A 10,732-nucleotide genomic window follows, 5' to 3' on the forward strand; every position below is an offset into this window, starting at 1 on the left:
CTGAGGGCTGCAATACACCCAGAAATAATTATTTAAGCAAGTTCTCCTTAAGAACAGCTGCTGGGTAGCTTGTCCTAATGCGAGCCTTAGGTGTAGTTGGAAATATGGTGATGGTCTGTTTGTTGATAGTTGTTGTGCAGTTGTCTTAAACAGGATTGTTAAGGAAACACTCTGGTAATCCCATTGCCACACGTGTTGGAGCTGGTTCTCTCTGTGCTTGGCTGTCAGGGACTGCAGCAGTGACTAATGGGACTCACTACATTTGATTGTTGTGTGCTTGCAGTGTATGTTTTTTTAATGAATTATCCCATTCTGGTCCTTCCCCGGGGCTTTCCCAAGATTTTCCTCCTGTCCTGTGTAGGCTCTCTGCAAGGACAGCAGTAGGGTTGGTGCAGCAGCCCCACTGACCCAGTGTGGTTGCCTGGTGATGCTTCCTTTTGCTCTTACTTCTCTGGTGATATTTTGCTGTATTTTAATTTAATCTCTGCTAAAACCACAGGATCTCTTCTGTTGCGTGAGCATGCCGTGCTTTCTTGTCCTTACCAAAGGGTATCTACTGCTCTCCACACACACACTAATATAAGGGAAAAAAACCCTACAAATTAAAAAAAATTTCTGGGCTTCCCCACTATTCCCTGTCATTTTGTGTATTTGCAAGAATCCAGATACTGCTGCTACTACTAGGTAAGGAAAGCCCAGAACATCTGGGTTCCTTGTGAGTAATACTGTGGTTCAGTCATCCTGAATTCAGTGTGAATAAACTCTAGTTAGTTAGTTATTCCCAAAAAAACCATAAGCTTGTGAGATAAGGAGTTAGAACCCCATTTCCTGCGTCGCTGATCTGTTCCCATGTCCTTGCCTTTTTCACAACTGGATTTTCAGAAGTGAGTTGTGCCTTAGCAAAGCCCTTCTTGGCACAAACTTGGATGCACCAATCAATCAAACAGACTGGGGGGGGCCACAGCCTTTCCAGACTCCCAAAGGAGGTCGATTCTCACTCTTCCTCTGCTCCAGAGAAAGCAAAGATAATCTACAGGGGTACGTTTTGATGGCTTCAGCAAAATACTTGAAAATGACAGAATTTTATCCAAACTGTCGTAACTTCTTGCATCTGTTGGAGTGAAGTGGGTGGATGAGGAGAGTAAATCAGCAGAGAGCTGTGAAGGCCAGGATGATGGGCAGTGCAGTGCAGCTGACAGATAATGGGATGACATCATCCATTTCCTGGAAAATGCTACGTTTCTGGCCAAATTATTCCAGACCCCGAGTGCTTAAGTGAGCTGGAGAGTTCCTGGAATATTTTAAGCAGATATTTCAGTAGTCTAGGTGTAATGTGATTAAGGATGAGTAGCACCAAGATATGAGTCAAGATGAGGATTTCTGGTAACTCTTCTTTAGGCCACAGTGAGAATCACAGGCAAGGAGAGAGAGGGAGGCTGAGAGATGGCCAAGACATGAGAAAAATTTAAGTCATTTAACCTTTGTCACTTGAGAGTAGAGAGCTCTAAATAAGATTTTTTTTTTTCCCCCACTCTATAGGAAGACTTATGAATTGGAAGTATTGAAATATCCAAAAATGCCATGAGGGAGGCAAAGATTAGGGAACAGCAGACAGCTTCCATGGCTTGGAAGAAAACTGCATTGCTGAGATTTTGATAAAGGTGATTCCTGCATTTTGCATAGTGGGGAAGATGATTTCTGGTTACTTATTTCAGTGGATCTGATGTCTATGTCCAGCTGTAACGCAAGGACAGAGTCCTTAGAGACGGGCTCAGCCTCAGTGCTGGAAGGTAGAAAGAGACTTGATGGATATTGCAGAGAGCTCAAGACCAAGAGGGATTTTACTTGCCTGTTGTTTGATTCCAAACTTAAAAAGAAGCAAATACTGGACAAGGAATTTGTACATGTATTTCCTTGGTGATGAACATAAGGAAGATGCAGCACAAGGTTTGGTACCTCAGGGTGGGAGGATGGAGGAACTGTTCCAGCACTGAGATAAGGATGCTCATGAGCAGACACACCTGGATCACTCTTGCTGAAGCAGGTTCTCCCAGAAGGGCAAGCTGGTTTGAGTTCCTCTGCTAAAGAAACGAAGAAAAACTTAGAATTAATTATAGAGACAAAAAGAACATACAATATCAAGATAAATAAACCTGTGTAACACATCCAACAACTTTCCATCAAAACCCTCAGAACCATAAATATAAACCAGGGCTGTACATGCTTCATCCAGCTGCTGAAATCAAGGTGCTGGTATGTTAAGATAGGACCTGCCTGTCTGGGCTGCTCACTGGTAATCGTGCTTAGGAGGCTCTTTAAAAGACAAAAAATGCTCCCACCCACCCTGTGATGTGTGTCACCCTCACAGCAGTCTGTGCTCAGCATGTCTGGCAAATGTGAGCTTGTCTTTTTTCATTCTTGTAAGATCAGTTGGTCAACAGTGTCTAATTATCTCGATAGCGAGTGTCTAATTATCTTGATATTTATTGACTGTTTCGACTTGGTGTTTACAGGCTGTCTCCTAGGAGGAGACATGGAGTGTGGGTGGATGGGGGTCAGGGAGGGCAGAGAGATGGTTGGGACTGAGTACAAGCCATATTCTGGCTTTTGGGAAATTAATACCTTTGTGAAAGTAAAACCCCCTGATCCATATTGAGTGTCTTCTAAATGTCAGAGGAAATCAGTCCCAAATGATGGGGAACTTCCCACAGGAGAATCCCAGTGGGGTAGTTGGTAATGAGATCCCAGCTTGGCTGGGGATGGCAGCTACATGCAACGCTCTCTGCTTCTGTTTCTCTATGGAATTATCTGGGTTTTGCAGGTATGAAGAAAGTGAGTCCTAAAGTTTTCAAAGCTTTGTTTTGAACCAGCAGCTCTTTGTCAGTCTGAGCAGTTGCCTGGCAGATGGAACCTCCTGGCCCCCTCCAACCTCCTGTGCGTCATCTTCATTATCACTAAATTAGCTGTGTTGTCATGTGGGATCTTAGGAAATGTGGTTTTCCTTTACTTGAATCCAGAAATATTAAATGACATGATGTTCTTGTTACACAAGGTGGAGGCAGGAATGGAGGTGGAGCAGAGCAGCACTCTGAGAAGGAGTAAGGAGCTGTGGCCAAAGCCTTGAAAAAAGTCAAGATAAATAATGCTCCTATTGTCCTAGAAAAAGTAACAGGTAAGAAACAAGACCTGGAATCATACACTGAATATATAAATATGTGAAGTTCTGTGTGTGGCACTTAAAGTCCAAGAGAACACCTTTGGAAATATCTATTTTGCTTTCTGAAATACTATTAAGTAGAAAGCCGAGAACCAGACCACCTGATTATGGGGCTAATAGTTTTAAAAATAGACTTGTTTTGAATTCTTACACATTATTGAAAAGAATGAAAGAAAATGTGTTGAGTGGGTTAGTCTGTGCAGATTTCAGACAGTGCAAATGCATGCAAGTAGCAAAATACTGGTGAAAAAGCCCTGTCATGCAGTTGCTCCTTGATCTTGTAAGTTGGTTAATAACCAAAAGCAGGTCTAGAAGAGGCAGCAAAGCATTTTGTGCTGAGCAGGGCAACACAGAGACTGCATCTCCCCAGAACCTGGAAAAATCAACAGTAGTTTGTGTGTTTTCCCATTGGAAGGGAGGAGGGGGGTGGTTGTGGGAGTCCCAAGCACCATCTGCGGTGGGCTGGGCTCAAGCACAGGGAACGTGGACATCCTGTTCTTTTCCTTAACTTCTCTTTTTCACTCATAATAGACCCATCTCACTTTGACAGTAGCTGCTTAGAGGAATTTAAAATGAGGGCATGCATCAGCTTATCTGATCCCTCCTGGTGGCTTTTGCTGGTTTGTTGCGCCTCCATCCCACAGCCCTCACTGCAGCATCTGCCAATGCTTCCTCTGGTCTTTGCAAATCCCTCATAATCTGGGATGTGAAACATCCCAGACAATGAGTTTCACAATGAAATTACTGTTGTGCAGGAAACACACTTTCCTTTTCTGACTGATTATTTAATTAGCTTCCCCCTAATTCATTGATGTAATGAGAAAGGAGTGAATTGTCTCTTCAGCTTCTCCATTCAATTCATTTTCATGCTTTACCTCCAGCTGTCATTCATGTACACTTTTCTGTGTATACAGTCTGTTTTTATCACTCTTCCGGTTTTATTACATACTCCTGAGATGTAGGGAAGGGCAATTCCAGAGCTGGATGCCACGTTTGGGGCATGGGTGAGCTGTGGATTTCATGAGTTACTTCGTGTTACCATCATGGTTCAAAGGCAGATGATCACAGTATCATTTTCATAGAATCACATGAGAATTTAGGTTGGAAAAGGCCTTTAAGATCATCAAGTTCACCCATTGACCCAGCACTGCCAAGGCCACCACTAACCCATATCCCCCAGTGCCACATCTACACAACTTTTGAAGCCCTCCAGGGATTGGGACTCCAGCACTGCCCTGGCAGCCTGTTCTTGCAACACTCCACAGTTCCACTTTTGAATACCCTGAAAGATTTTGCACTGTTGGTAAAATAATTGCTTTTGTATTCACTTTTATGAGCCAGTTATGAATATGGACCATCCACAGTGTCTCATCCTCGCTGACTGAGGATGAAAAATGCCAAGACTTGAGCTTTTCTCACAATTTGGTAAGAACACATCAATTCTAAAGGAATTGGCTGACAAATTAAGACCAATCAGAGGGGAGCAGAGACTTCAGCCTCTGAACAAGCAGATGAAGGAGGGAGTCAGGGATAAAGGAGGTGTTTTCATCCAGAAATGAGTGGTTCAGTTCTCGAGGGAAGGGGCAGAAACAGGACAATTTGGTGACAAATATACCTGACTGTGATTTTCTAGTTTTTCACGTCAGATGCAGACAGCCACTAAAGTTGCAAAGTTAAAATATTTTCTGTACTCCAGGGGCTCCATCTGCTCCTTCAAGCACTATTGCTGCTGTTCCAGTGGGGTGTTTTGGTTTGACTCAGTTAAAGTTTAATGGGTTTTCATCTCAAACCTCTCACAGTCCAGCAGCTACAGCAGGGCAGGATGTCTTCTAAACTTCCAAGGAAGTTCATGCAGACAGAAGCAGCTTCCCATAAACAAACTAAATGTATGTTGGGGTAGAAATTCATCTTTTGAGATATAAACAAGAAAAGGACGTGTACATGTAACAAGGAGTGAAGCTTGGAATGTAAGTGCCTGGATGTCCAGTCCCCTCTGGATGGCCACTTGAGCTGATAGAGCAGTGGTAGACAAGAGTCTGTGTAAGAGGAGCCCTAAAAACAAAGTGAAGAAACAACTGATTAATCTTTGTCTTGGATAAACATTTTAATGGGAATATTTGTGGGATTTAAGTAGTTCGAAAGTCACAACTTGAGGGATGAACTCTCCAAAAAAAAGTAATCATCATACCCTTATTCCAGCTTCTAGTAGTAAGAATAGGACCAGCAGCTGGAAGCTTCAACACAGAAGAATTTTAGACTTTATTTTGGAAAGGAAACAGACTGGGTATTGTGCATCTTGAATTTTTCAGTAGCTGGAAAATCATGAAGGATATTCCCTTTGCACATGAGCTTGTGGGGTCTTGCCTGTGCCTGCAGGAGGGATGCTCTGACACGGACAGAGCTGAATCAGCTGCTTAAACTTGGGTTTGGTTACCCTTGCTGCTAAGCTTTAGTCTTGTTACCTAGACATGCTTCTGTTCTTTGGTTAACTACAAGATCCATTTATTATCTTTTATTTTAAGTTGCCCAGAGAAGCTGTGGCTGCCCCACCTCTGGAAGTGTCCAAGTCCAGGTTGAATGGGGCTTGGAGCAACCTGGGATAGCGGAAGGTGTCCCTGCTCATGGCAGGGGGTGGAATGAGATGAGCTTTAAAGTCTTTTCCAACCCAAACCATCCTGTGATTGTGATTTCTTGTTTGTATCAGTTGGGAATGCCAGTATTGCTACTGTGCTGCAAAGGAAACAAAGTGCTTCCCAAACCAGCAGCCTCTTTAAATGTTTGGTTTGAAAATACAACACAGGATGCAATTTTTACCCAGGGCAGCTGTGTTTGGCTTTGTTTTCAAGTGCGTGCAGCTCGCCGGGCAGCTGCTGTGTCGCTGCCATAGCACGTCATAGGAGGAATGAGTCTGACATTCATATTCCCTTTACTGTCAGAGGTATTATTTTCACATTTTACAAGTCATGATCTATGCCTTGTTAAGAGATCTAAAAAGCATTATTCCAGGAAGTTAAATTACCAAATTTCTACATTTCCCACCCCCTCCCTTTCCTCAGGGGACGTTCTGCTCTGCTCCCATTACAAGCTCTACCTCTTCACATGGTGTTTGTAAACAGTGCAGATTCCCTGCTTCCCTTTGCCAGCACTTTCCTCCCCAGAAGGGACTCTCTGAAATCAGCCCTTGCAGGGAGCACTGCTCTGGGTTTCTTTTCTCCTCCTTTAGGATGGGTCTTTGTGCCATCTGAAGCTTCATTCTGCCGTTCTATTTCTCCATCTAAAAGTGCTGCCAGATTTCTGTGCTCACCTGAAGTTCCTCAGTTCTCACTTGTGGGATTTCTGTGACCCTATGCAGCTTCTCTTTATTTTCTATGAAGTGATTTGTCCCTGTATTGCAGCACTCAGGACACCAACCCTATCCTTACCTTTCTCATTTATTTCATTTAGAAATATTAAAGCTCATTAATGAGCTCTGTCTTGGGGTTAGGATTTTTTTGTGTTTGCTAATGCACTTATTAAGTTATTTGGAAACTTTCTAGCCAGCAAGGTGTTCTGGCATGTTTGAGCTAGACTTTCCTTTGCTTTCTCCAGTGCTGGAGCTCTCATGGAAGCAGAGTTACATCGTCCAGCAGGTTCCTTACACAATGTGTATTATGTACTCCACTGTGTCACAGAGGAAAAATCATGTCATTATTCCCTCCAGATATGAAACCCCAGCTCAGCTCAAAGGGGAAATATTTGGAAAGCAAACGGCTCCCTTTCTAGTATCATCAGTGGGTGCTTTTTCAATATCCCGTATAATTTAAGGCTGAAAGCACCTGTCTTCTCAGCCAGATCCATGGGGCACTGAGGCGTGACCGGCTGGAGCCCGGGTACTGGAATGCCCTCCTGCTGAGTTATTTCTTTAGCCATAATCAACAGTCACTGTTTATCTGCAATCTGACTTTACACTGCATTTTCTGTGGCTCTGGTGAGACTGAAAACCTGCTTTTGAACCAGTGGCAGCAGCAATGTCTGTGCATGCAAACTGGCAATGGGTCACATCTCTGCTCCCAAACTTCTCTCTAACACCTACAAGAGGAGAAAAAGGGCTTGATACAAACCAGTAAGGACTCTATTTCAGTGTAAAAGTTGGTAAGAGAATATGAAATGTGAGCTGATTAGCAGGGTCTCAAAGACTTGCAGTATCTAGTGATTCTCTGCACAATAGTTCCTCATGATATTACCCTGACAGGCTGGCCTTGGTGACAGCCAAGGGGCCATACATTGCTTGAAATAATTAAGCAAAAATATCTCACACATGGCTTCTCCCTGAGAATGTGGCCTTATCAGGTTTCAATTTTATTTTGTTTTTGTTCTGCATTATGGCTTGTTCTGCTTGAGGTTGGTTGTGGGGGTCAGGGAGGTGGGGGGGCTGGAAAGGAGACAGAGCACAGTACGCTTCGTTTATTTTGGAAAAATACATATGATTTGCAGATGAACAACTACTGTGATACATTTTTGTTACCATTTCTGATTGTAGCTCTAAATGATGGTGATATTTATAATAGATGTGGTGTTGTGGGCTCAAGTGTTGAGATGTTTCAGTGATTGGTATTCTAGAAAGTCTTTTGGTTTTAAGAGCAAACTTATGTTGGTGCAGAAACTGAAAAGGATTTTTTTCCACTGAAATTGTTGGAATTGGTTTAACTAAGCAGGTAACTTTTGGGCAATATTTAGCAGAGAAGGGGAATAGCTTTGTGTCTTCTTTCTGGTCTAAAGCCACTGGGAATGTTGATGGAAGCCATGCCATCATGACCCAGGGCAGCAAAGCTGCTCAGGTCACCATAGAAATGCTCAGAAATCTCTGATTTAGTTTAAAAATAAAATTTAAAAAGCACAATATTCTTAAAAAGTTGCGTGTGCTGGCTGAGAGCCGCCAGCCTTTCCCATAGGACATATCTCCTAACATTAGCAACAAGGATGGATTAACTGGATGATGGATGAAAGAGGATCTCTTTGAATCTTGTTTTGGAACATGAAGAAAAAGAAGCAAATTTTTGTTTATTTTGGGGCTTGGAAAAATGAGCTTGTTTGTTATATCCCCATTCAAAATCTTTTCTTGTTTGCATAACTTTGCAGAAGATTGAGCTTGCAAAAAACAGACGCTGACTTCAGTCCCTCAGGTGGTGTTTTCTGAGGGAGGACGTGACGCCAAGAGGTGACAGGAGGCAGCATTTGGGCAAGCTTAAAATGAACAAGGGGCTGCAGCTGTAATGCTGATGGAAGTGACCTTCAGCACCAGTCAGCCTCTGGGCTGTGTCATAGAAAAACAATGACACTCTTTTCTGGCTGTTCAGAGATTTATTTAAAGGGCTGTTTAGTAGAAGAACCACCAGTGCTGGGGTCTGGTGGTGCCACATTTTGAAAGGAGGCTCAGAGATCAAGCTCCTTGGAAGGGTCTTTTTGGGGAACTACTGGTAGATAACCCAGGCCAGACTTTGAGGTCTCTGTGGGACAATCAAAGCCTCACTGTGGTGTGAGGGTACATTCAAAGGCACAGAAGAAGCTGTGCAAACACCTCATCTTGTTATTCCAGCATCAGGAAAGAACTAGTGAGGATTAAAAATTAATCATTATTTACTCTTCTGGTGTTATTTGAAAGACGGTTCTTTTGATACCTTGAAAGCCAGCACATGGAATTAATTGGTTGCATCATTTCATAGTAGCTGTAGAAACCTCTCAGTAGCTTCAAACTTAGTAGCTGGAGCAGGTCATGGGACACTCGCCACTTGGCCTGCAGCTCATGGGTTTTATTGTTCCTGGGAAAGAAGAGGAACAGTTGCAGGCAAATCTGGTGGAACAGATGTAAAAAGCAGATCCAGGAGCACTCACTGCATGCAAGTGCTCTGCTTCCTGCTCCAAAACAAGGCAAACACAAGCATCTCTCCACTTTCTCTTGTACCACTAAGTTCTTTGGGTTTGTTTTTTTTTCTTTTGAGTTTTGAATTCTAAACTGTTTTGTCTAGAGGTGTGGAATGATTGCCTTGGGGATTTTGGGAGCTTATGCCCATTGTATACGGAATATATCTGAAATGTACTACACACCTCTGTGTGCACAGAGTTGGGGCTATTGAACCCATCATCTCACTGCTGTTTGGATTACCTGGCATCCTTCCTAAATTAACAGAAATCCAAGGAAGCTGGGTTGCTTAATTTGTTGCTGTTTCATTAACAAGGTATCTTGTCTCTGAAGGCTGGAGTTGGAATCTGCCAGTGTTAGGATCAGGTCTTCCACTGTGGGAAGAGTAATGTAGGGTTTTGCTTATTACTTTGAACACCTTTCAGCACAGCTTTGCTGGAGGTGCTGGTGTCTCCCTGGTCTGCTGGAGAAGCCCCTGGCATGGAGAGACCTGGTTATTCATTACATATTGTCCATTTATCAGGACACCTGCAGAACGACCCTCTTGATCTGATGTGCCTGGTGGCATCGTGTTGCCACACGGTGGCAACAAGAAGTTGGGCTGGAGCAGAAAACAGCACATAGCTGTTCCAGTGCAGGACTGAGGAGATGATCTGAGTTTTCCCTGAAAATAAACCCAATTTCAAATGGGTTTGTTTCTATCCATCAATTCTCTCAAGGTATTTGGACACACCAAACCAAGTTCAACAATGTGAGAAGGGTTAGGTTCCAATCTGGATCCTCAGCAGATTTCAGTAGAATTGGCAAGTGAGTGAACAAAGGGGACTCAAATGTGGTGTTTCCATCACAGACAAGGCTGGAGGAGCTTGAGTTATCCCACATTAGTGCCTGGATCTTCACATGTCCATCAGCTTGGGAATGCTGGGGATGGTTCACACACAGCCCTCAGGAAACCACAGTGACCCAGCCATGAGGTCTGAGAACACCGGGGGCAACAGGAGCAGGAATATGAAGTGCAAGGAGTAAAAACTGGGGACACAGGACACAAACCTGCAGTGAATCAGTTTCCATCATTCCTGCAATGTGAGGAACTTGGATTCTTATGTGCTGCTTAGGGTAGAATTGATCCCACCCAGAGCTGTACAAAACTGGTGAGCTGTATAAAACTTAGTTTTCTTCTCTTTTTTGTTTTGGCTTTTTGGGGATTTTTCTTGAGGGTGGTTTGTTTTTTTGGTGTTTTTTTGGTTTGGTTTTTTTTTTTTTTGGAGGAATGGGGTGTGGGATTAGGTTCAAGTGCTGTTAAAGGCTCAAGTACTGAGGGACCCTGCAGAAAATGAAGTGCTCAAGAGGATGGCCATTTTCAGTAAGTGGACCTAATCAAGCATAGATAATGGGGAGTTAGACCATCTTTGAAAATCATGATGTGTGTCACATAAAAGGGTTGGAGACTTACTGTTATAAGTTTATTTAAGTGAAGAGAGATTTGGCTTCTTATGGATTTGAATCCTTCTAGGGACTATTGGCATGGAAAATTAAGAGGGATTTTGCTGGGGAGGTGCCTGGAGGCATTGCCTCTGTCTTGGTCATATTTATGCACACAAAAAGAACCCAAAACA

Source organism: Corvus kubaryi, unplaced genomic scaffold (assembly GCF_017639235.1).
Source record: "Corvus kubaryi isolate FWS band 111438036 unplaced genomic scaffold, C.kubaryi_AGA036_p1.0 37394, whole genome shotgun sequence".
Classification (NCBI taxonomy): Eukaryota; Metazoa; Chordata; class Aves; order Passeriformes; family Corvidae; genus Corvus; species Corvus kubaryi.